At 37.3% G+C, this 21,754-nt stretch overlaps 1 pseudogene; it reads right to left on the reverse strand.

Moving 5' to 3' along the window:
* Positions 1-11,530: 11,530 nt before the first annotated feature.
* LOC122490632 lies at positions 11,531-11,645 on the reverse strand (annotated as a pseudogene).
* Positions 11,646-21,754: the final 10,109 nt, after the last annotated feature.

Consider the following 21,754-nt stretch of genomic DNA (forward strand, 5'->3'; position numbering starts at 1 on the left):
CTATTTCTGATGTATACTAAAAACTAGTGAATTGATTATATTGTTGCTTTTTAGAGCTCGCTAGCTACCACAACAACTGCTGGAGCAAAAGAATAAAATTGAATTTGTATTATATGTTGATGACAAATACAGTACGATCACAATAGTAGCTTTAATAGACTTGACTTGAAATAATGTGCTTTAATAGGCTTGATTTGAAAATATGCAGGTAATGGTTTTTCTAAGTTGTTGAAATAACCAATACAATTTCCTCCACTCTGGGAACTGAACAAGAAAAAAATTAGTCAGTAGACTAGGCCATAGAGTTACACTGCACTTTAATTTTCCTGTTGTTTTACAAGACATGTTAACCTAAATAGAACAGATTTGTGAAATGTGTTCTAGTAAGAATGAGAAATTGCCTTTTGCTTTGCTTTTAGATTTTTTTCTTTTTATTCCAAGCTTGTAGCGCTGATTAGGTGACTATCAAACGAAACCTTAACCAATCAACCAAGTTTCCAGAAAGAGTTTTCTAGGAACTGCATGGTTCAATTTGTGTAGGTATAAAAAACAAACACCCATACAAAAATTACTACAACAATAAAAATGACGTAGTTCTTAAGTCTGTATCAATAAAAGTTTATTTTAATTGATCTGTATATCTATTTCAGTTGACAAGTAGCTTTTAATTTGGCAAATAGAATATAAAAATCTTTTCAAATAGTAAACCATTAAGAAAAATAATTATTTTTCAAGGAAGAGATATTCATATATATCCTATATTAAGTCATATATACGCTCTCCATGACTATATACACACACATTCCACATATAGAGACATATGTATGTATATGTGTGGCTTCAAGTCTGTGTTTGTGTACAATATTGGAAACAATATGAACAAGGTTTGAACTTATTTCTTTCTCATTTGTTTGAGAGAGAGCCTGCAAGTGGGGGAGAGGGAGAGAGAGAGAGAGAGACAGAATTGTAAGCAAGCTCCCCGCTGACACGGGGCTTGATTCCACAACCATGGGATCATGACCTGAGCTGAAATCAAGAGTTGGATGCTCAACCGACTGAGCCACCTGCATGCCTCAATTTCTTTTGTGATAAAGTGAAAACACAGTTCCTGTCCTTTTCTTGAGTTCAGTGAGGTTGCTTTAAATGGCTTGACATGGGGCGCCTGGGTGGCTCAGTCAGTTAAGCGTCCGACTTCAGCTCAGGTCACGATCTCGCTGTCCGTGAGTTCGAGCCCCGCGTCGGGCTCTGGGCTGATGGCTCAGAATCTGGAACCTGCTTCTGATTCTGTGTCTCCCTCTCTCTCTGCCCCTCCCCCATTCATGCTCTGTCTCTCTCTGTCTCAAAAATAAATAAACATTAAAAAATAAATAAATAAATGGCTTGACACAACTGTATTAGCAGGGGTAGTCATACTCCCCTGAGTTTCTAAAATGTATTAAAATAAAAGACTCTTCCACTAACAAATTCTACTAGAATTATCAATTCTTCACCACTGAAGTTTAGTCATTAGGCAGATGGATGGGTTTTTACTCCTCCTATCATTTTTAATTGTCATGGAATTACATTTATCCTCCCTAAACCAGTACAATGTATGCTGTTCTTGCTTCAGTTGAAAGGGATGCACCCTAGAAGAGATAAATTATTCCATTATCACCAAAACATTTATTAAATGTCCATATTTTTAGGAGGCAGGGATGAGTGTTATAGATGGGAATTAATTAGGCTCAATTCCTGCCTCATTGGAGGTTAGAGTGTAAGATGTCCAGACAGCAATGATGCAGGCATTTTAAGGCCATGCATCAAACACGGGGAAAGAGATGAGTTAAGTTTCTATCAAGAACATTTGCACCCTTGAGCAAAGTATATCAGTGAACTGGGTGAAAAAGGACACCCTCGGGTGATGCATGTCATGGTGATTCACAACCACTCCACCAATCATGTAGGAAAGACCCCTGCCGAAATCCCAGGATTTAACTGAGTGCTGTTCAGGATAAGAAGGGGTAGGCACAGTGGGATTTTCCCTAAATCTTCCATATCTCATCTCAGAAATTACTGAAGGGAAGGGATTGCCAGCTACATCTGCTCTACATATTTTTTAAATGTCTTATGTGCTGGGGGGAAGAGGGGTCAAATAGGGAATAAGCCACTTATTGGCAAACATCATGGAGAACTACACTAGAGCAGTGGACACCTTTCATACTGGTAGAGTTTTAAGTAAGTGCTTAGAGAATTACACCCATTTCACATATCAGATATCCCTAATACACCAATATATCACTACCTCTCCTTTACTACCCACCGCTAGGTGGTTCCCGGATCTTACTAATTCTACCACATTTCTATTGCTCAACTTATCTCTTCCTTCATCTTTTGCAAAACAAACCAAATTAACATAGATTGCTAATGTTTTCTTTTTTTTTCTTTTTTTAAATGTTTTTATTTTAGAGAAAGAGAGTGCCTATGAGAGCAGGAAGGAAAGGCAGAAGGAGAGGGAGAGAGAGAGGGGGAGAGAAAGAGGGAGAGAGAGAGAGAGAGAGAGAGAGAGAGAGAGAGAGAATCTCAAGCAGGCTCCATGTTCAGTGCAGAGCCTGACACAGGGCTCAATCCCACGAGCCTGGGATCATGACCTAAGTCATAATTAAGAGTCAGTCATTCAACCAACTGAGCCACCCATGTACCCCTGTTTATCTTTTCTTTCTGAATAACTGCCTAGCCATTTTTTTTCTCTCTAGTCTGTCTACCAATTCTTTCCATAATAGGTCCATGTGGCCTATTAATTTGAGATTAATTTTTTTCAAAAATATGCATCATATTATACATTTTTCACTTAAAAAAATCCAAGAGCTTTCCATCAGTTAGGCAATGAATGCTTGACTCATGAAATTAACACGTAAATGACTCTGATGTATCAGTTTTTTCTTCAAGAACTATTCCCTCACTGCCTTCCTGTTCCCCCATCTCAGCCATGAGCTTGATGAACGCATTGTGAGTTTTCCCGCCTATCTGTATGTATATATATTGTTCCCTCGGCTCGAAATATTGTTGTCGTTCTTCTCCACTTGAAGAGCCCTTTATTTACCTCCAATATCAAGTCTAAATGTCGTCTCTTTTACATAGATTTCTGGTATGTTCCGAGTCAGCTCAGCACTCCCTACTGTTTTACCCATTACATTTTATGGGTCTGATTCTTCCAATGCAGGAGAGCTCTTAGAAGGCAGACACGGTCTTGTTCATGCATCCTCACTTGCCAACACTATCGGTGAATTAATATCATTTTCTTACGTGTTGATTTTTATTTTTATAGTTATTTCAAGCACATCGTTTCATTTTATACTTTCCATAAGTTTGTAAAGTATTACACAGCAGATGTTGTTCCCATATAACAGATAAGGAAATTGAGTATTAAAGCCAACACATCACTGAGAGCTTTTGCTTTGTTTTAAATATTTGCTTTGTTTTGTTTTACTTACAGCTTAATATCTTTCCAGCATATTATGGCATTTGTTTTATAAACATTACATTTAATCACATGTGAGCGTGTATGTGTTTCCCTCTGCTATGGGGTAAAAAGAAAAACTACCCTTTTGCATGTATATGACTTTCTTTGAACATTCATTAAAGATCAGCATATTATAAACAACAAAAAAACCCCTCTTATCCCTTACTTCTTTCATTTTGACTCTAACCTCATCATGACATAAAACTACTGCTTGACAGATGATCCAACCAAGGTATTATAAAACATTCTTGATAGGTGCTTTAGGTTAATGATTTATGAAATAATTGTTGAGGTCAACTACTATGAACAGAGCATTCCAAAAGTCTTAGTACAAAAGTTCTAATAGATCATATCCTTTGTGCACTTTAGGGGAGGTAACCATAAATTTATTTTGATAATGTCTATGTCAGTTGGTATGTTTAATTTTTCTTTCATGCAAAAGAATGAGTATTAGTATAAGGGAAAACCTGTGATTAATAGAGGCAAATGCAAAAGGAACTAGTTAATGTTGTTCCTACATTTCTGTGTTGAAAATAAACCAGATTAAGTTTTCAGCATATATGAGAGGAAAGAGGGGAAATAATTATTAGCCAATAAAACCAACTCATTTTTCTTTCCAGAAAACAGCAAGATTTAGGAACATAGATAGGGAAATATTGAGAGAAAGAACATTCAGGCATTTTTAGAACTCTTAAAAGGAAAGGCAAATGACTAGATGATGGGTTTTGTGGGCTAATCCTGTGTTTTCCTATACACGACAAAGTCACTCAGGCAGCTGTCAGTGGGGCACATTGCTTCAATTGCTTCTATAGTGGCTGTGATGGTTTTGTCCTGGCTCATTCACATTCGGGAGCCCGATCCCATTTGTGTGCACAGCCCTGCATTTATAAGCCGATGCCTGAGATCGGTTAGTGATTTTCTTCTGACCAAATGTGTGTGTACAAATATCTCCTCTTATCTGAACATTTTGAGGAAAGTTTGGTAAATAGTGCAAGAATCAGGAGGGAAGACATAAATCAAAAGTAAAATCATGATTTCAACGCCTTGAACTCTTGCTGTGTATTTTGTCACTCTTGGGCCTTACTCCAATGGTTAATGAGACCAAAACTATTTGAAATGCATGTCTCTAAAATTTAAGTGGGATGCCACCACATTTGAGCAAAGAGCTATTAAAATGATGAAATCATTATATTGGGTCCAAGGATGAAAGACTTTGTAAATATTTAGTCTTTCTCAGTCACAAACCACTTAAATGGATGAATATAGTCTAGTCATTGGTTTATGGTTCTAATAACCTCCAGGAAATGTCAAATTCACATGCTGTCCCAGAACACAAGATTTAGCTTTTGGATTTTTAATTTAACTAAAAGATGTGTAAAAGCACACAGTCATCCAGCTCCCTATTGGCTCCACATCTGTGTAGGATTATATGCAAACAATGTTTGAGTTAACATTGGCAGTCACATACGCTTGCTAGCTGAAATGTAATTAATTGTATTTTTTTTTTTAAATAGACAAAATGAATGAAGGAGGACAATTTGGAGTAGCACTGTTTTCAGCAATAATCTTACATATGAGGTAAGGCTCAAAGTTGCCAAAATAGAATCTGGAAATAGAGATCCATCAGCCTTATGTCTAAAGTAAATCATAATTGTTCTGAAAATGATTAACGCTGGGTGACAGCCAATGTTCCTTTGATAAAATAGTACTTAGTCTGATTCTACAATTGAGCAGACAGGAAATGGCTCACCTTTTGGTAATGAATTAACTCTTTCCTATAGGACTTCAGTAATTCCTAAACCTAAGCCCTGAAAATGTCTAGGATACTAGGATATTAAACAGAGTTTCCAAGGGTCGCAAACAGTTATTCTTTCTCTATAATTATCTTACATTCCTTAGTTTTACTCTTATCTGAAGATTATGTTGGACAATATACCTATTGCTCAGGGAACTTAAAAATTCTCTCCGTTGATTTGGCTTCCTCAAAGTAGAAGTTCATAAACAATGGCATGGCAGTACTCCTTGGTGACATTTTCAACCTGCAAAAGTTACACAAAATAATTTTCAATACTTTATAATAAAGTGAGACACAAGCAGAGCAAATTTCTACAATTTGTCAAATGTAATCCATAAATTTGTAATAAGATTTGCAATTTCCTGATTCCTGGAATGCAAAAAACAAAACAAAACAAAAAAAAAACCTTTAAATACCACCCCCCCCCCAACCTAAAACAACAAAGTATGAAGCTGGGTCTCCTTCATCATACTGTGTATTTAAATGCCTCTGTTAGACACATGTCTCCCCATTCCACACCATGCACCCTATATGCAACGTTGCCAAGCCCAGTCTCTTCCTTCCCATGGGGATAAGTTAAATCCATCTAGAAAATGATTTGATCTGCAGAATGCAGATCATTTTAAACTGGAATGAAGAATAAAGCCTTGGAGACAGCACAGAATGTGGTTATAGTAGTCCACGTTAAAAATGACCAGAGCATCAACAAGGGATTTGGCTGCTAGACTAGTGTGGTTATTAATGGACAAATGCTCTTTCCTCAACCGGGGAACTGCTTCTACTCCTTGTGGTTATGGGAATAGGAAATGGAAGGAGACAACACTTTACTGGCAGACACATTACTGACCCTGCAGAGGCAGCAAGAATAATGAGCAGAGAAGGCTTTAGAGAAGAGTGTCCTGCCAAGCAGAATAATTGCTACAAGAAGTACAGGATACATTGGACATGATGGTGACTGGGTTGGATCATCCTCTATCAGAGTAGGGTGGATCAACCAAATGTGCTGGTGAATCAAATTATCCTAGAATGTTGAAATCGCTGGGTAGGAAGCAAGGGCATCCTAATTCCTGTCCATTTATGAGTCATGGATATTTGAAGGAACCAACTTTTTATGTCAGTTATGACACATGTAGACAGCTACTTGCTACCCATACATCTGGAATGGTCCTGAGTTCAGATATCCATTATGCAATCTGAATATGTCCTGATTTTTTTGCTTTAATCAATATTGCAATCAAACTTATGTAGAAATGCAGTTTTAGACTAGAACAACTCTCCAAGACATGCTTAAAACCAACCAACAAACAAAAGGGTTAGGATGTTTTTTTGTAATTACAAGTTTTTGCAGTTATGTTTGGTTAGAAATGAACAAATATTAAATGTATGTTTTTTGGTTTGATATTTTGCTTATTTTGCGTCTCAAAATTGTTTACTTATGACAGAATCAAATCCTTGTGAAAAACATATCTGGAACAGAGTCAAGACAATATAATGCATCAAACAGATGAAGGAGAAATAAATAATGAAAGAACATAAATAAATAAAATAAAGTGAGAAAACAAGCCATGTTACTGTAGGCTAAATGATATCTAGACGGGCCCCTCCTTAGAAACAGATATTCTGTTTAGTGTTTTTTCTCTTTTCTCTAACACCTTGACTTAGGGAGCCCAAAGAATAGCTTCTCCTGAGAACAAAAGCACAATTAAAGGAGTCATGCAGAGGGACAAACCAGTCCTCACCTCTGCCACTTAGAACTTGACACATAAGTGGATAATTTCTGAAGTAAGACAGCTTTTGCAGAACTATATTTTTGAGATGCTTAAAATTCCTCCACTAACGATATATTCTTCCACTTGTGATTTATTATTGAATTTTAGAGCAGGAACTTATCAAGGCTTTTTGGGGTCTCTAAAGAAACAATTTGTTGAAATGAAACTGCCCCTGGTAAGGGTCAGAACATTATGAGCAGGCACTCGGGCAGTTTTCTTCATAATCATGTTAGAAAATCTTGCTTGCTGGAAAGGGAAAATAAGATGACCCCTCTAAGGAGCTATGGGAAAAGGAAAATAGGTGCTTTGAGTGGGAAGCAATGCAAGTGAAAAGGTATTAAAATGGACTTTCTTTGGATCCCTGCCTTTTCTGCTGTTTGCCCCCACTCTGCATACAAAGGGGTCCAGCTCTGGCTGCTCTTCCTGATGATATTATTGGCAGTCAGCTGAAAGTCTGCACAGAGAACGCCACAGTCACGGCAGGATTGTTTCTGCATTGAAAAAGCAGAGAGCAACTTCTTGGCACTCCATCAGAAGAGATGTGATTTCCTAACGAAAGTGGAATGCTCGGTCAGAAGAGTTGTTGGAACTTCCCCCTCTGCCATGAAACCTGGTGAATGGTTTGAGTTTTTCCAAAATTATTTCAAATTGACCTGCTAGGAGGCTGTGCCGACCGTTCCAATTTTCCTCTCAATTTTGCATTTTGTTGGATGCTTCCCTCAAGTCTTCCAGTGTAGTTCAGTCATTAGTCAGAGCTGGAAGGTTTATTATTTATTTTGACAGTCACCAGCCTATTTTGTCAAACAGTACACATTACTGCTCCATTTGACAGGTGTTACTCTTAAAATCCTCAGTTTCTTTTTCCTCCTTTGAGCGAGGCTTCTGTGTCTGCTGTCTTGTTTGCCTTCCCAAAGGAAGCACGGTACATTTTCTGGTTGATAAAAGCTTTATGTTGTTGCTACTTTTCAGTGACAGATTAGGCAGCCATTGGTCAAAAAATTTTTCTTGATTTAATCTAAATTTTGGTGATGTGCTTAAGCTGGGATCCAGTGGGAGATTAAATAGAAGGATAAAAGAAAGGATGGTGGGCACAGTGTAACTAGAGGCAAGAAAGCACTGCCATTTCGCTGAAAGATGAATATTATGAGGTTACAGAGGTCAAAACGAGCTTTAAATTTAACGGTGTGAGGATTAGGCTAGAGGGAAAAAAAGCCACATCATTTATTTGTTGCTCTTACAAAAGGAAAATGCATGTGACCGTAATGACCTAGAAGAGAATGGTAGGTCGGATGAAAGAGGTTAGGTAGGTCTTTGTGGAGAAGATGGCTTCTGAATTGATTTAAAAAAAATAATGTTTATTTATTTTTGAGGTGAGAGAAGAGAGAGGGAGAGAGAGAGAGACAGAGAGAGAGAGAGAGAGAGAGAGAGAATGAGTGGGGGAGGGGAAGAGAGAGAGGAAGACACAGAATCTGAAGCAGGCTCCAGGCTCTGAGCTGTCAGCACAGAGCCTAATGCAGGGCTTGAGCTCACAGACCATGAGATCATGACCTGAGCCTAAATGAGAGGTTTAACCGACTGTCCCACCTAGGCGCTCCATGAATTGATTTTTAAAGGTAAATGGTAATACAGACAAAAGAAGAGGTAGTGAGAAGGGCTTTCTATAATGATACCAATATAGGTGGGATGGTGAATTTGATTTTGGATATGTCGCTTACAACATATTATGAAGTGTTTGGGAATGAAGTTTTCTCTGATATTCATGGCCCATCACTGTTATCCATTTGGTTGGCTAACTTCCTTATCTACTCAAGTGTCATTTCCTCAGGAAGACTTCTGACTTCTGACTTGCTGACAGTGGGGAGCCTGCTTGGGATTCTCTCTCTCTTCCTCTCTTTGTCTTTCCCTTGCTTTCTCTCTCTCTCTCTTTCTCTCTCTCTCAAAGTAAATAAATAAACTTAATAAAATAAAGTAAAGTAAAATAAAATAAAATAGGTATGATACTTTCATCTCAGGATGATTGTGGAGATTAGTTTTGAAAAAAAAAAACTTTCTAGAAGGCCTGAATTTGTTAAGTACTCACCAAATGCAAATTTATAACTTCATGAAATCTTTCTATAGCACTCATCTGCACCATACTGATTGGTAACACTTTAAGTACATGCTATATCTTCACAATTAAGGAGTAAACTACTTGAAGGCAGTGACTCCCCAGATCCTTGGCATAGGGCCATACACATTTAGAATTTGGAACATGATAAAGTCTGTTGATTAAGGCATTAACATTACTTTAAAAATATAAGCACCATTTTGGGGGGAGTAAATGTGAACTCACTGGCTTTACTGGAATTAAGACAATGTGTATTAGTTTGTTACTGTTTTGCATTCTACATTATGCTGTCTTCTCTATAAAGCAAACTTTACTTAAAAGAAATGTATATAAGAAAATAAGAGGGCTAGTGTTTTGACAGTCAGAGGAGGGTTTTCAAAACCTAATGCCAGATGTTAGGTCAATCTTGGGAATCATGGTCATTTTAGTTTTACATTAAGAATTTTATGTCTCTTTTTAAGACATCCAATAATATTGCAGCAATTACATTTTTAGGCAAAAGCATTTTAGAGATCAAATGCTTTTTTTCCCCTCTTTCTGAAATATGATTATTTCAATTACTAGTAGCAACAATTAATCACTAACTGATTCATCAGCCTGCAGCTGGGATTGGAGAGCTGACTTCCTTTCTTTATTCCTATTTTATGTTCTACTGTGCTCAGCAGGGATTGACTAATAGCAAGCTAATAACCTTTCCCTACTCTCAGTACCTTTTTCTAATACCCACAAAGAAGAAAATTTTAAATACTTTTTCCCAAGTACATCTTTACCTCACAATTTCTGAAGGGAATTTTAACATTACAAGTGTCGATCCATTTTGTTGTAAGAATAAGGAATTATAGGAAGACATTTCCTTAAGTTTTGTCCGACCATTCTTTGCTATGTTTCGCTAAACAAGTCATGCTAGAGGGATGGTTATATAAGTCACTCCAAATGGGTAACGATTTTCTATTTCTTGGAATTTATCTGAGTCATATGACTCTGTATCTATAATATACCAATATATACATACCCATCTATATAGCAGTAGATCTTCTCCAAGCATTCTAGTGTTCTGATTATCAGTATGTTGTATTTCCTAGAATTCAGTGAGAAGATATTGTAACCTATTTGGATTATTCCTAGGAGATGCCAGAAGCTTGGCCCAGAAGAAGCATACTCATCCTCTACTCCAGAGGAGTAGGTTCTTTTAGAGCAAGGGCTCTCAAATAAAAAATCCATAGACTTCAAACTATCTGCAAACATCAAAGAACAATTTGTGTCATTGGGCATTTTCCATATTTTGTGTAAGTTTCTCCAAATTATTAACATAAATCCTCTTAATGGAAACCAGAGTTCCCCTCAGGACATACAGAATAACCTTCTAGATAACCACATTCATTTATTTACTTAACTATTTTAAAGTCTAGTATCCTTGGAAATTTTTCGCTACAAGATCTATAGGCTAAAATTCACTCTTCTTAATGTAACTGAAATCATAATTAGTAGGTACTGGTCATACAGCTGTCAAGAACTTAGAAGGGTCTGAAACTTTACCCTACCTATGTGCCAAGTTGGCTTGCTACAGTTCCATGGGTGATGGCAGAAGACATGACACCCCTGAATAAGACACAAAGAATTTTATTACTCACAGCAATGGTAGTAGTCAGAATATCAGCATTTTATGCTGGTGTCCCACAGGGCAATGCTAAAAGGGTGAAATGCCTGCTCACACATAGTGGTTGTATTATAGGAGTAGAATTCCAACCATAGGAATAATGAATCTTTTATAATGGGCAGTAAACCTGAATGATCTTTGCCCTAAAGAGAAACAATATCTTTGTTGTATTGAACTGTAAACATGCAGGACCCATGGAGAATTGTCTTCCAACTATACTTACCCCTTGATTCAACACTCTTTTGACTACTGGAAAAGTTTCCTATTAGTACACCACTCTGTCAGGTGCATTGATCAATGACTCATAGAGATTAGGACCAAATCTCTTAAATTTGTCTCATACTATATTTAATAAGGTTACTATCAATAGGACTCTGAGCAGCAGGATAAGGCAATATTCAATATTAACATCAAGTGTTCCAGACCCAACCATGTGAGCAAATCTTATAAACCATCTCGATCTACCTTAGAAATCCAGGTGTATTTCTCCTTAAGTTTCCACCTTGACCTTCCCATCTGGATCAAGGCACTAATCCAGGTATAGTAGGATATATCAGTGATCACACAGACTCTACCTTGCCCTGCAAGAAGAAAAATTTATGGCCAATATCATCTATAACAAGCCTGGCCACTGAGTTAAGGTTAACCTGAATACATTCCAGGACTGAGGTGGTATCTTTGATCACCTCAACTAATATTGAAGAGAAATTTTGTGTCACTTTTTCCTTCATGAACTTGTGTGTCATCCTTGTGCAGGGGCTATGCTAATCTTCGCTGTATCATTCCAATTTTAGTATATGTGCTTCTGAAGCAAGCACTTATATCACCTTGTCTAATACAATTTTCTAATTCTAATTTTTCCTACTATGACTCAGATTGTAGGGAAAACTATGACATTGGTATAAGTGACAAATCAGTTACCCCTCTAGAAGGCTCCCCAAGCAACTAAGTGTAGCTCATTTTGGAGATACAATGCAGTCATTTAAGGGTTACATTACCCACTGGGAGTGTTTTTTAACTTGGAGACCTCTTGTGATTACTCTTAAGAGGACAATAATAATTTTATGGGAGAGAAATAAAGTAATACTTGGCTTCCACACAAGACCTATAATCCCAAAAGTACTCTTGATGTCCCTAAAAGGATGGAGCCATTTATAATTATTGGAGCTCCTAAAGTGGAATCTATATCATCCAAGGTCACAAGGTGACATTGCCCAGTGTGGCCTCCTAGCCATCTGGTAGGTCTCAGGTTTCTCAATTCAGTCTGAATACTTCAGTCTAGTCATTGTTTTTGTAGGTAATGTTTGAGGACAGTTACTCCACTCTGTCTTATGTACACCATCAGCCAGATAACCTTCATCCATTCCAGAGAATCACTCTGCTACAGCAGTGGAAATATGGATGAAACAGATAACTAAAGGTGTTTACAAGAATTTTACTGGGAAGTATAGGGACTAGGATTATCACCTTCTCTTTTGATAGACTTTTTGGTAATTTTAAGATGAATGGCAATCAAACGGTGGCCAGAGCTTCCTTATAGGAAATTACAGACCCAGAAATCAATTAAATTTAAGTGCTTATTAGCTTGGGAAAGATACACAAGAGGATTTTTCTTGAAGAAGGCTCTAGGAGTGGTCTATAGGAAAAAAGAAATATTAATGTTCCTTTGCCATCCGTCTTTCCAAGGGTCTAAGATGATCTTGCCCAAGTGACAGTTTGTTACTCTCCTCCAGTGCCTGAAATACTTGTATCTCATTACAGTAGCTGTAACTTTACCTTTTCTCAATCATCCCCTCCTGACAGTCACAGTTTTAATTTTGAAGGGACAGGTACAAAAGTTATAAGAACAATTTAATTAAAATTATAAAGCTCTGTTATTTCCCTTACTTTGGCCAGTATGGGCGACTGTTGGCAACTTAACAAGCAATGTACTCAACCAAGTGGTCATTATCTTTATAATGTAACTATGCCACTCTTCTAAGATAATCTAGGTGGTTGAATAAGAATTAAATAAAGTTTGTACAAACCAAGATATCCCAGAGTTGATATTAGGGGAAAGTAAAAAGTACCATGCTCAATAATGGTCAGGGTGGAGTTCCAAAATCTGTATCTATCTCTATCTCTATCTCTATCTCTATCTCTATCTCTATCTCTATCTCTATCATCTCTATCTCTATATCTCTATCTCTTTATCTCTATCTCTATAATCTATTTCTATTTATCTATCAATCTATCTAATCATTTTATCCTTTTTGGAAGCAGTGACTGAAAAGAGATGACCCATTTCTGAGCACAGCTTTATTTGGTGGTAAAGTGATATACTAAGGTGTGTAAATGAGGAAGACTTGAGGGAGATATACCCAGAAACCTTTTTAAGTCAATTTTTGAGAGTATTCCAATGTTCTACAATACAAGATGCCTGTGGTTCTTATGTAGTATAGGAAGTCCATTGAATCGCTTAATTATTAGCTCATCATCATGTGACCTTTAGATAAAAGATGCACCATTATAAGTCTGTAAGTGGTCTATAAAGCTGAACATGTGACATAGACTAGTTTAAAGAGCCGTTGTAATGTGTCAGACTATGCTGATCAGATATGGAACTGTAATCTGAAAAAAAATGTCAAGAGCTGTGAGGCATTGCTGATCCCCCTGAGAGGGCTCCATAGTTTGGTTTAGTCAATATGCTTTGAACAGGTGAGTGCAACACCCAATTTGCTGTGGCTTCTCCTACCACAGGACAAACACATCCACTTATGGTAATATTCATATGTCTGGCATGCTGTGGTAAACTGTAGATTATAAATTTATGGTCCTTGGGACGCCTGGGTGGTTCAGTCGGTTAAGCCTCAGACTTCAGCTCAGGTCATGATCTCATGGTTCATGAGTTCAAGCCCCACATCAGGCTCTGTGCTGACAGCTCAGAGCCTGGTGCCTGCTTCAGATTCTGTGACTCGCTCTCTCTTTGTTCCTCCATCTTTCCCTCTCTGTCTCTATTTCTCTCAAAAAATAAAAATAAACATTAAAAAAATTAAACTTATACTCCTTGACTTTGTGCTCAATGTATGGCGATGGATATGTTGCCATATCTGGTAGGAGGTAAATCTAGACAAGAACAGGAACACTCTAGACAATGCAGCATACCAATTCCACTTGGTCTCATCAAAGAACAGGTCTTCACCGATCACTGTAAGCATCTCCATGATTGGTCCAGATGGTTCAATAAGCAGTATGGTTTGTTTCCACAGTTTGTAGTCCTAAAGAGATGTCTCTAATCTGCCAGTCTGTAGTTCACCAGGTGGCAGAATAAATAATCTAGACTACTGGCAGCAGCTCAAGAGGCAGTAAACATAAAATGAGTTTCATCAAGGAGTGTATTGGTTAGCTGAATTGAACCATCATGTCCATGCTCACTTATGCATAGCTGGTGTTGCTGTTGTACAGCTGTAGCAGTCCAGTGGATACCATCAAGTGTCAGTTTAGATGAAATATCAGTGAACAAGGCCTAGGCATTTAGGGAACCTCCGTGAATCAAGGATCCTGTTGGATCCAAGGACCCAAAGCCAACAGCTTTGCTTCAATTGGTGGAGAGGAGGATAAAGATTTCCTCAGAGAGATGATTACCATGTTTTTTTTCTTTTCATATAAAGAAAAGATGCTATAGGGGCCAGGCAGGCACTATTTTTGAATATACCATTTCTATTTGACAAGTGAGGATTATTGGACCCTTCCTTGTTAGCCATTGTTACACATTGAATCCAAGTCAACCCTACCCCAAATGGTAATATTAGGCTGGAAAGTCACAAAGCCTTCAAGGAATCAGTGTGCAGTTTTAAGTAGAGTCTTACAGCAGCTGATTGCTGCTTTTCATAAGGGGTAACTATGTCATGGAGGCAACAAACCCAAAATATCAAAAAACATCTCCGAATGTAGGGTGCCTCCTTTTGCCAGAGACTCCAGACAGCAAAACTGTCAGTCAGAGGCACTTGCAGCTTCAAGAGGATAGTAGTTTAGAGCTCATTGGATAGCTTCCAGCATACATTTTGGTCTGGACCCCATTCAAAGGATGCTTATTTGTGGTCTAGCCAATATAATGGTCCAAGTAGAATGCCCACTTGCTTCAAATACCCAAAGAGTTCAATAAATTATTGGATCTCTCTTTGGTGAATAGCAAAGTGACAGTAGTTTTTCCTTAACTGCTGGAGGTTTGAGAGTTTTTATATAAACTCACATAGGCCCAAGATACTCCGTGGCTGGTAGCCCTCTGAATTATGTTGGGATTTATCAGCCACTCTTGTTGGTAGAAATTTAATAACACTGCAGTCAAGGCCATTGACATAAAGGCTTCTGACTTGCCAACCCCCAACTCATCTTTTTAGTGAAAACTTCAGACGTTAGAAAGTAGAGGCATTAGTGTTATCCTGGCCCAACTCCTGGTGGCAAATGGCAGGGGGAACTTACGTACTCGTAGATGAGTACTGCAAATGTATATTGAAGGTCTTACTATATGAAGGCACTTTGGTCTTGGTCCCTGGGTACCAGTGGGACAGAAAAGAAGGTACTAGCATTGTTCAACACAAAACACCAGGTGTTATCATTCTGTGCAATGGATTCCTTTATAGGACTATAGCAGCAACAGCTGGATCCAGTTAGCAATAATCTAAAGTAAAGCTTTATCTCCTGTTATCATTTTTCACTGACCATAGGTTTGTTGTGTTAATTGGAACCTACTCTTGCTACTTTAAGATTTAACCAAAGCTGTGATTTCCATTTGTCCTCCTTATATTAAATATATATTTTTGTTGGACCACTCTGAGTTGGACAGGCAGACACATTGGGAAGTGATTTATATGTGCCACTAGCAATTTTCTATATGTAACACTCCCTGATTGGGAGAATCCACTCTGGATTTTATAAGTGTTCACAGCACACAGATTAATATACATAAATGTGTATAAAACATTAATATACATTACTGTACATTCAGCAGTGGAAATCCTAATAGTATGTTGAATTGGCCCAAAGAGTCTCATCCACAAAAATTTATTAGCTCTTCTTCCCCAGTGTGTACCTAGCCTAAATCTTATTGCCTGAATCTGGATACCCCTACACCTATGGAACCAGAGAGGATTGTGAGTTGGGCACCTTTCTCCAAAAGAATTATATAAGTTTGAGTTTCTTTTTTTCCCAAATTTTCCAGCTTACCTAGATGGGTGCACATGGCCTTTAGTTCTACTTGTGTTTCAAGGACACCTAGAACTCATTCAAACCATCTTTCTCAAAGTGGCTTAAGTTAGGGTAATGAACAGAGAAGAATCAGAGAGCCTGGAGGAATTAGAAGGCAAGGCACACTTGCTTTCAAATTTGAACAGTGGTGACAGCATGTAGCTCAACCAAATGAACCTCTAATATTTTCAGTCCACCCAAAGCCCTATATGAGCAGCAAGATCATCCTTACTGACACCCGATATTTTAGATTTGGGGACCCCTTCATTCAACTGCCATTGTCACATTGCTTTCTGGTTGAAGCTGCGCAATTCATTTCCTTTGGCTCATTTGTATTTAATATACAGAGTAATGCTGCCCTCCTCCTCTTCCTCTTCCTCTTCCTCTCCCTCTTTCTCCTCCTGTTCCTTTTTCTCCTCCTTCTCCTCCTCCACCACTTCTTCCCCTTCTTCTTCTTCTTCTTCTTCTTCTTCTTTTTCACAGATTTCACTCTAATCTAGGGCATTTTCAGTTACATTATCAAAATAACAACTAGTAAGTTCTTACAGAGTTTCAACATAAAGCCTAAGGGAGTTTTTCACGGTGGCATAACTTGCTAAACAAATTTATCTAGATTTCCTTGGGTCCATTCTCATTCATTAGTGGGCCATTTCCATCAGCACTCTAAAGCTAATTCAGGGAAGTAAGAACCCCAATATTAGTCAATGCCTCATCCATGGTTTCTCAGAAGAGTTTGTCTTTCCCAAGGAAATATCCTTGAAAGGGACAAAACTCCCTCAAAGTAGCCAGGACCCACTGCAAAAAAACCCTGAGGCCATTACTGTCATCTCTGAAAAGATCTAGGGTTGGCATGCTATGTCACAGAAGCCTCTAAGTCATAAGACAACTCATCTATGGCCATTCTTTGTTAACAGGCAGTATGTGCCCCAAGTTAAGCATTATATTCCTCATGTCTCATCTCCCAAATCAGCTAACAAAAACTCTAATCCTTTGCCTGATTTCTGCCCACAGAGGTCATAAATTTCCCTCTATTTTTCCTTGGCACATCTCATTTGAATGAAAAGTGGTAGAACTTTCTGTCATCAAACCCCAGGAAAAATTTTAGTACCAGTTGTTGCAAAGCCAAAGACCTGAGGATGATCACTGGGTGGGAGCCCAGTTTCACCTCTTACAAGAGAATTAGCAACACCCTGGGCATCATTTTAGTAGTTGTCTTTATACTTACTTCCTAGTGCTTGGTCTGAAACCATCTCTTCAATTCCTCTTAATTAAAAGATTATAAAGTAGAAGATCCTACTTAACCCACTTAATGATACATGAACTTTCCTCTACCCCTATTAATAAGCCCGTGAGACCCTAATCTTTCTGCTTGGAGAAAGCCATGTTTCCATCAGCATCCCATCTCTCAGAAAAATGGAGGGATTTGAGATTTCACCTAACAAGTTATTCTACCTCTCTTTCACGGATGCTCAGAGAAGATGATCAATCAGGCAGTCAATCTCTTGGATAAGAAACAAAGAACTTTATTATTTCCTATGACTGTTATATCAGTATTTATGTTGGTTCCTCAAGCTCCAGTTCCCATAGGGGAGCACAAAGAGGTTCATGTAATACCTATATATGTACTGGCTTACAATACAAGGAGAGAACCTGAGTTAGAAAAACCAAATCCTTTCTACCAGGTAGAAAGTATGCCTGATTTTTACCCAAAGGGAAAGATATTTTTGTTGTACTGGACAGTAGTATTAATGACAACAACAAAAATCAACAAATCCAATGAACCAACCAACCACCAACCAACCAATAAAACAAAACCAAACAAAACAAAAACACCAACACCAAAACCCAACCAACCAACCAACCAACCAACTACCCAACCAACCTACCAACTGTTCTTGCTCCAGAGGAAAGAACTACCTCTATTTCCTGAGGCTATTTGCTATGCTAACATCCTTGAAATAATAGTCCAGAACAAAGGCCTAAGACTTGCAGAAATGTGAGAGACCCATGAAGAATTATCTTCCAACATTACCTGTAAAAATGTATTAAAGTGCATGCTTTCCCTATCTTTGTCTCTGTCTCTGTATCCATCTCTGTCTTTTCTACAGTCTCTCTCTCTCTCTCTCTCACACACACACACACACACACACACAAACACACACACACAGCAAATGTTGAAGAAATGTTTCTGAGGTATCTTACAGCTTTAAAACAATTCTCAGGAATTTTATAATAAAAAATATTAGGATGTTCATTTGATGTGAACCTTAGAATTTCTTTAATAGCTGATAGGATAAGAAACTCTGACTTCTTCAGTAATCATTAATGGGAAATGGAATGAATTCCTGCCATATTCATAAACTAGATAAGAGGAATGGTGGCAGAGAATAAATGGGAAACTGATATGTGGCAATGTTGAAAGTCACAAAATTAGGAGCATTATGTGCAGCTAAGCAGATATCAGGCTGAGGAAATAGGCTGGAATGAGAAAGTTTGGCAAATATTTGAAAAAAGAAAACAATTTGAGTTAAATTTATAAATGAAAAGAAATCCAGTCAGTTAAGGTGATGGAGGAGGAGTGAGGGTAAAGCAGTCCCGCTTCACTGAGCAAGATAATAGTCTGCTCAGAGTATTCTGGACCCTGGAATTTTAGAGACTAAAGATTTAAGGTGGCTATAAAAGAATGAATTGTAGTAGTTGACATAGGAAGGATGAATAAGGATATCAATTGAAGCCTATTCAATGTAAGAAAAATCTGGCAATGTTTCAGAGATGATGATAGTCAAAACTGTATATGGAAGAAGAAAAAATTCCTCTCAGAATTTTTCAGTACAGAAGCCATTTAACTCACATGGAAGTGAAGGTCTTTGGGACAGCCAGCTATTTCACAGGACATAAAGATCTTCTCCAGTGGGAGGTAACAGATATAGCCCTCCCAGCTCCTGTCTGAAGATATATGCAGCCCAAGTTTAGGAAATGCCTATTATTATATTATTTTTATTGTACCATAAATATTCATAGCATCATACCACAGAGGAAAATTGTGCCGAAGGAGAGATAGAATTCCAGCATCAATGAGCTTATGGAGCAATGTAATATGCAGAAGGAACAGAAGGAGAAATGTAATATACTGACTTTTAATTTTTATTTGAGACTGATGTTCATGCCTATCTAAAGCCAGGCTCATTAGCAGAGGAGTAAAATAAATTATATTAGTACAGGAGGGAAGCATACTACAAATCCCAGACTCTAGTTTTGACAGACTTATTTATTGCATAAATATGATGAAAATGTAATGATTACCATTTATAATTATGTTTTGCAGCCAGGTTTTGTTAGTCCTTTTTAGAAACGAACACATGTAATGTACAAGAGATATAGAATAAGGCCAGTTTATTCTCTCAAGAACAAATATCTTTGTACAGTGAAGGGTCTCACACATAGAATGGACACTTCTTATTTGATATTCCCGTCTGGATCTGCCTTGAAACTGAGAACTAAAAAGAGCAATGCAGAGGTTTAATACATCAAGACTTAGTCTTCCTAAAATCTCTAGCATAACTCCACAATGAAATACAGTCCATTTGTACTTAGCTTTCTCAGAAGCCACCTACTTTGATTGACTCTTGAATCATGCTGCCTGTGTAGTCTATCTTGCAACAAAATCTAAGTTTATGTGTATATGTATTACAGAAGCTAAACACATCTGGAAAGTAGGACTGTGGAAACACATTTGTATAGATTTGTGTACATTGTCATGTACACAACAAAGTGGATTTTGAATTGCAACTTTGGAATACAGTTCTATCAGTAGCTTTGTGTAGACATGAGTATGTGGAATTGACTTTGAATTCTAGAAGTATGGGTTCAGTTTGATTTTACTTGCAACATCTCTAGGGAAACCACTGAAGAAAGTTGTATTATCAAGTAAATAATAATTTTAACATTTATCCAGTCTTTTCTATGTGTCAGGCATGAGATAAACATTTATATGCAAATTCTTATTTAATTCTCACCACAATCCCATGAGGCAGATACTATCTATTATCTCAATTACATACATGAGGCTTAGGAAGTTATGTAACTTTCCTGAACTCATAAACCAGTTAAATGATATTACCAGGACTTAGGCCAGGTTCTAAATGGCCTTGGAGTCCAAGTTCTTCATCAAGATCTCTGCATGATCTTGAGAAACACCTAAGCACAGTCTAGGATTCTGCAAAGAAATAAATCTAAAATTGATTTGAAAAAGAAAGATGAGGCATGTAATTCAGTTAACTCAATTTGTTAGAACATGTTATTTAAAAAATGTTTTCTGTTCTCCTCTCCCACATTGGAAAGTTATCTTTATCAAGAATCCTGAGTCACAGAGTGGAAATCCAACCTGGGAAACTGCCCTGCAAATACAAGCTGCTTTTTTCCAAAGGGCCCTGCATTATTGTGGGTGGTTCAGCATGAAATATCACCTTTTTCAGAATCATACTCAGTCCATTATAATCCCAATGATAATTTCAACATCTCAACTTTATAGCTAAATCTCTCAACAATAGTTTGTTATGAAAAATAGGGACACCTGGGTGACTCAGTTGGTTGAGCGTCCGATTTTGGCTCAGGTCATGATCTCATGGTTTGTGAGTTCAAGCCCCACTTTGGGCTGTGTGCAGATAGCTCAGAGCCAGGAGCCTGCTTTGGATTCTATGTCTCCCTCTCTCTGCTCCTCCCCTGCTCATGCTCTGTCTCTTCTGTCTCTCAAAAATGAATTAACATTATAAAAAAAATTAAAAAAAAGAAAAAGAATTTTAAGAATTAAAGACATACCTTAAAACTCTGCAAGTTACAGAGTCCATGTTTAGACATATCATTGAGTACAGAACAGTCATACTTAGTAGTTCAATGTATATTGATCAGAAATAATAGTTCTCTAATCTTGCAAAATGATTTACTCAATAAAATATTTAAATGATCTATACAAATGTTCAGGTGAAAGCTGAACAATTACATTATTTAATTGTGCTCAATTATTTTCCCGGGAAAATAAAATGGATTCTGCTTAAAATTTTGATAGAATAAATGAATCACCACTTTGTATGAGAACTAAGAGACAAGAGTATTAAAAATATATAGCCACAATAATTTGTTAATGGATACACAAGGTAAAGAAGATGCAAATTATAACATCAAAACCATTAACTATGTGTGGAGGGGCAGTGAGAGAGTTAAAATGTAGAGCTTTAGTATGTATTCAAAGTTAACTTAAACTAGACTGTTATAAATATAAAATGTTTAAATATAGAGAATAAACTAGTGGTTGCCAGAAGGGAGATGGGTAGAGGAATGGTTGAAATAGGTGAAGGGAATTAAGAGGTAAAAACTTCTGGTTATAAAATAAATAAGTCATGGAAATGAAAAGCACAGCGTAGGGAATATAATCAATAATATTGTTATAACTTTGTATGGTGGCAGATGGTAACCGTACCTACAGTTAACATTTCATAATGTATATAAGTGTCAAATCACTGTGTTGTACACCTGAAACTAATATAGTATATGTCAATTATACTTCAATTTAAAAAAATAAGTAAAGGATGTTTTATGTAAACCTCATGGTAACCACAAAGCAAAAATCTATAGTAGGAACACAAAAGATAAAGAGAAGGGAATCTAGAATAGAATATCATCATATAGAATATCATCATATCAC

The sequence above is a fragment of the Prionailurus bengalensis genome, chromosome B2 (genome assembly GCF_016509475.1).
Source record: "Prionailurus bengalensis isolate Pbe53 chromosome B2, Fcat_Pben_1.1_paternal_pri, whole genome shotgun sequence".
NCBI classification, from domain to species: domain Eukaryota; kingdom Metazoa; phylum Chordata; class Mammalia; order Carnivora; family Felidae; genus Prionailurus; species Prionailurus bengalensis.